Source organism: Populus alba, chromosome 4 (genome assembly GCF_005239225.2).
Source record: "Populus alba chromosome 4, ASM523922v2, whole genome shotgun sequence".
Taxonomy (NCBI): Eukaryota; Viridiplantae; Streptophyta; class Magnoliopsida; order Malpighiales; family Salicaceae; genus Populus; species Populus alba.
The window spans coordinates 216,144-222,099 of record NC_133287.1 but is presented as its reverse complement, the minus strand read 5'-3'; the positions used below and the strand labels follow the sequence as shown (position 1 = coordinate 222,099).

At 34.7% G+C, this 5,956-nt stretch overlaps 1 pseudogene; it reads right to left on the bottom strand.

Annotated features, from left to right (window-relative positions):
* Positions 1–313: 313 nt before the first annotated feature.
* Positions 314–5,188, bottom strand: LOC118045315 (protein EMSY-LIKE 3-like; annotated as a pseudogene).
* Positions 5,189–5,956: the final 768 nt, after the last annotated feature.

Below are 5,956 nucleotides of genomic sequence, written 5' to 3'. Positions count from 1 at the left end.
ACGATTGCTTCTCCTTTATTCTCTCTTATTGGTGCCCCATGGAATATCATAAGTGGGATATGACAAGGTTCCGTGACTTATCCCACTTCCTCAGCACACTTCCACACCTCCGAGTTTTTGACGACAGACATTAGTGCATCCACCTTTTTTTAAAAAGTCAATACAAGTAAATTTTGATAGGGCAAACCAGGAAGAAGATAAGAAAAATGATTTCATTCATTAGGTTACAGCAATGAGAAGCAGTCACTTTCAACAGGCGAGAACACAAATTAATCAAAAAGGGGCAAATTTATACATTATAGCACGCTAGATACTGATCAACAAATAATGTTACACATTGAAAGAGACTATTTTTACTGTTACCAAAGAAATTCTCACCTGGCTACAACAATTTGATTCCTACAGTACTACCTATATCCTACACCAACCTAACCAAGAGCCCTTCCATGTTGGGGAACAATATATAATTCTGGTAAGGTTTTATACAAAAAAAGGTGGACATTCTTCAAGTCAGATCACTGTCTCTCTACCACTGCATGAGTCACTGCTACCCCATTATCTGGTTTTGTCATTCTCTCTCCAATGCCTGCCCATAACGGCGGCCACCTTCATCTGTTTCCAAGAAAATTACCGAACATAGGAATTCAATAAGATGAAGTTCAGAGTACAGCTGGACTAATATATCCAGGAATGTATATGCCCGTTTCCAAAACATGGATGAGCTAAGCATCCATGAAGCAAGAGACCATTTTATCCACTATTATAGAAAATTCTATAATTACTTATTTGACTGGTGAATATAATATTAGTGACTTCAAAAAAAAGCAAAGAGGGAAAGTATGTTATTCAAATGCTGTGTAACAATGGCACCCATATCAGCATAGAATGGGATTGCCACCCTAATCCTGTGTTTGGTAAACATAGAATTGACAACTGTGAAATAGACAACGGAGAAAAAATTGACCATTAGAGATTGCACACAAGGTAGCATGTCTTATTCCCAACCACTGGGTCCAGGATGATGCCAAAGACTGAAGCTCAGTCCACACGACAGCTTTGAGACAGCCTAAGTAAAAAGTTCATATTTAACCTCAAGAGAGATATGAACAAGAGGCTTATGGTCATCTGAATCATATGTTGCCCCCAAAAGCCTCTACTTGTTCAGGAATCAGATGATGACTATTCATTTTGGCAACTATGGAGTCATATCATGTCAAATTTTCTTGGCAAGCACCCAACAATTATTAAGCAATCTTTAAAATGACTGACATGAGGCAAAGTCTAGAGAAAGATACAAGATGGAATGATACATACCACTTTCACCATCAGAAATATCAGCAAAGCCTTGAAATCGCATCTACAAGTGCTTGCTCATGATCCTGATTTGAGAAAATTAACCACTCAGATATACAAAATAGATAAAAAAATGCTGGGAAATGTGGAAAAGAAATAGGGAACAGACAAAAGAATCCACCAAGCTTTTTGTCTGACCTTCAAATACTTTCTTTGCTTTCTCAATCTCAAGAGGATCAGGATGATTTGCATTGAAAACTCTCTCTACCTGTTCAAATTTACTACTGATTAAATAACCTGTGGGAAAAGTTACAGATTTTGAATTCCTCGTATCCATCAACATGGTTTCACATACCTCCCTGATTAGAGAATCTGTATGAAGAATTTGTATATCATCGGGCACCCTTCTTTCCAATCCCATTTTGTGAAGGCAACAACTCTTTCCTGGATTGACCTTTGGTAACCCCTATTTCTACCTCTTCCAGGACCAGGACCACCATCCCGGCCCATTGACCTATTTATCCCATGCCCTGAACCACCATAATTGCCACGATGAGAGATTCCAGGGTCTTCATCTACCCATTGTATATCCTCAGGAGAGATCTGGCAAGGAAAAGATTCAGTTAATGGAAGTTAAAACAGAAACTACCTTTTTTCTCATGGTTTTAAACATTTGATCCCAAATTGAATAGTTGTACCATGCACCATATTTGGAATTGCCTTCTCAAAGCAAAGAATTTATCTAAGTGCATGCTAAGAAAGTCCTAAAATTTTGATAAAAAGTAACAGTTAAAGCAACAACAATTTACAAAACACTTCCATTCACACTTCAAATATGTCTCTCCCACTCCGAAAACATAATGAACGTGCAACCTACTTTTCATTTCTTTTTCATCAGTGACAACAAGTCCTACAATATAAAAGCTTCAGAATAATACGGACATCCAGTTTTACAATGCTAAATTGCAGCACCAAAGCACAAGCCATATAAGAAAACAAAACAAGAAAAATAAATAAAATAAAAGAATCAATAGGTCCTATGGACAAAGCAACATATATACCTCTGAGAGATTAACCCATTCCCATGTCTCATTTGCTGTTCCCATATCATACACCAGAGCATGCCGCCCCTAACAAAAAACTATAAGTGAGCTATATAACCTGTTGAAAACAAATTATGCTGAAAATAAATAATAATAAATACCTCAATTGGGTTGAAGTCAGTTATAACAGCCTCATAAAGTGATTATCATCAGGCCACCTTGTTTTGACTCTCTTCCCAATATTATTGATCAGCTCCTTCAGGAACAGCACCAGAAGATAGTCTATTAGCAACTTGACCTCTTCCAGATGGACCTGAGGATGGGTATGGAATGGACTTCATTGAAGAAGCACCAGGTAAACCCTGAGAAATGGAAAAAAGAAACATTAAGGAAATAGACATATAAATGAGTACAATTTGCCAGCTTTTGTATCTCAATCCATGTCTAACAAATTTTCACTCACTGGTTTTTGCTTCTTGCCCTTGGGTCCTGTTACCGGTCCACGTTTAGCAGCAGATGAAAGATGGCTGATGTGATGCAAGAAACTGGTTGTGGGTGAAAAGATGGAGATGGCCCACCAAAGGATTGAGAAGGAATTGATGATGTCATCTTCTGTTTCTTACGAGAAGCAGAGACAGTAGGACTATGGTATTGGATCATGAACAGCTTGACCTGTAGTGAGCATGCCAGATTGATGCCCACCAGCCTGTCTCCATTCCCTAATGGCATCACCCAAAATCATACACATTAAAGAAAAAGAGACTAATACTTGCTCTGATCTAACCAAAGGGGTTTCACTTGGAAAGTAAAAATAAAATTGCTTCATCATCCTATCATACCTTATCCTCCTTATTACATCATCTGCATTAACCCGGGCAAGAAGCTCTCTGTGCTCCTCATTAGAACAATCTCAATTCCTTTCTAAGCTCTGTTATCAAGCTTTCTTTCTCCTGAAGAAAATACATTTCATGTAGCGGTCATTTAAACCTGGTCAGACAGATTTAAAGCTATTAGAACTCGAAATAATTAGATTACAAGAAGTACCCAAGTAATGGCATCAGCTTGTGCTTTAAAGGCTCTTAGAACTGAACTGTATGCTTCTTGCTCAAGTTGGTGAATTTGAGTCTCCATATCAGTTTCACCATACATTCTAGAATAAGGGACTGAACCTCCAACTGGTCTTCCATTCCCAGCCACACGACCCCCTCTGGGTATTCTGTTTTGATGTGATGGAGGAAGATCATCATCAGTTCCTGAAATCAAGCAAAGCAAAAAAATAAGACTATGAAAACCCATGACAACAGGATTACAAATTGATCAGAATTTTCAACAACAAAAATAAAGAGTTGGTTGCGCACAAATGACTTAACAGAGGCTATTCATTGAAAGTGCAAGGTCCATGGACAAAGCCTTTCACAGCTAGAGACATAACAACATGAATTCCTTGATGCCTGGTGCCCTCGTGTCTAAAGATTCAATATTTCCAGTACATTATTGGCAACTTGTACCTCTAACAGCTTTGTTTGGATTTTAACAAGAACATTCATTGATGTCCATTACCCAATAAGCACTTAACTGCATTTGGGTTTTCTATACCATTCAGTACCAAGTTTACTGAAAAACAAATTCTACGCCTTGCCTTATAGACCAATTAATGGCAAGGTACGCAAAATTTAAAGCCCATATTATATTTACTTCATTGGTTGCACAAATTCCAGATGAAAGTTGCATCAAGGGAACCTCCAGGAGGTATGAAACTCAGATTTAAAGAAAATTTTGATGAACAGAGTACTAACACTATAATAGAAACCCAAACTTAGGGAACAAAATCCACGTTCAGAGTGTAATCAAAGGCATGTTGATGAAAATATATGGGGTTTTCAGCAACTTGAGCATTTACCTTCAACATTATCCAAAAGCAAACAAAATGGTGATAGAAATAATCAACAAAGTGCAGCATTCATGTACTCTCTCTCTAACATGTACAAGCTACAACTCCAAAGACAGAAAGTTAAGAGTCTTTAAGTGCTTCAAGCTTGCTAATTACAACTAGAGTTTCAAACTTCAACACTCGAAAGAAAATTCAAGAACACTCAAAAACACTGCTGCCCATCACCAACATCCAACAAATTTCACTTACAAAAGCACAACTTGCTAAAAATATACCTTCAATAGTACAGTTTTCCACTTAACTTGAATAAATTAGCAATCCAACACCAATCAGAATTACCATCACCCATCAATATTGCCCAAATGATTCCAATTCAAAAAATAAATTTAAAAACTAAAAAAAAAAAAAACAATATCCTTCGAAAAGAAATTATACAGCAAATCCCTGACTTCATATCTAAAAATCCCAACTTTTTTCCTCCAAGAAAACTCAGAAAGCCTCAATTTCAAAATCCGCATTAAAACCCAATAGTTTAAATCAAGATTTCAAGAAAACCCTAACACTAATCGATAAAAAATCATTACATAACCCTAGAGAATTAACAAAAAGCCATATACAGAAACACAAAAAGATTTGATGTTTGTAGATAAAAGCTCACCACTGCTATCGTAAGGCTCGTAATCCATTGCCGGCTTTGACACCCAAAAACACTGCTTAAGCTCAGCGCCACCCCCAGAAAAACCCTAAATTTCAAAGCCACCAGTGGGATTTGACTCCAGGGATTTTAGAGGTCTAAAAAATTCGCTTAGAAACTGAATACGATGTCGTTGAAGATGCAGAAACTTGAAAGATTTCTCCTACTCTTTAGCTGAATGACAGACTTTGAGCTTGCAAACTGTGATTTTGATATTTTTGTTTTTCCTTTTTTCTTATTGTTTTTTTCAAAAAATTAAAAAAATTAAAAAACGGACTTCAAATAAATTATTAAATGGGTTTTTGTTTTTCATAAGTTTATAGTGGGGTTTTGAGATCCGTTAGTTTATATATATTTCTTTGTCATGTAATAAGGTGCCATGTGCTTGCTGTGCTCCTAAATCAGGCACAATAATTTGGTCTGAAATTCCTAGCCCAAGTTCAATTGACTGTATGGGATTTTGTTGAATCTTAAGTCCATATCATGATTATCTACGGGTGGAAGTACGACACTGACATATTTGTTTTGAATTTTAAAAAATATTTTTTAAAAAGTTTAATTTTTTTATTTTTTTTAATTTTAAATTAATATATTTTTAATATTTTCAAATTATTTTTAATATACTAATTTCAAAAATAATTTTTAAAAAAATAAAAAAATATATTTTACTTATATTTTAATACAAAAAATTATTTAAAAAACAACTGCAACCACTTTATCATTATTAAGTTTCTCAATATCTATATTTTACTCATATATTTATATTTTATTAATTGAATTTTAAATATTCAAATAGATATTTATTATTCAATATAAAATAAAATAATATTTTATATATATATACATGTATATATATTTAAGTTATGTTCAAATTGGAATTAATGATATTTATTATTCATTAAATAAAATAATTATTTAAAAAACTCATTTATTTCAGTCAGTTCATTCATATTAATAAACCAGATCATCAAATTGGTCATGTCAACAATCCCTTGAAAAAACACCTTTCTTTATTTTATTTTCTCAACTTTTAAT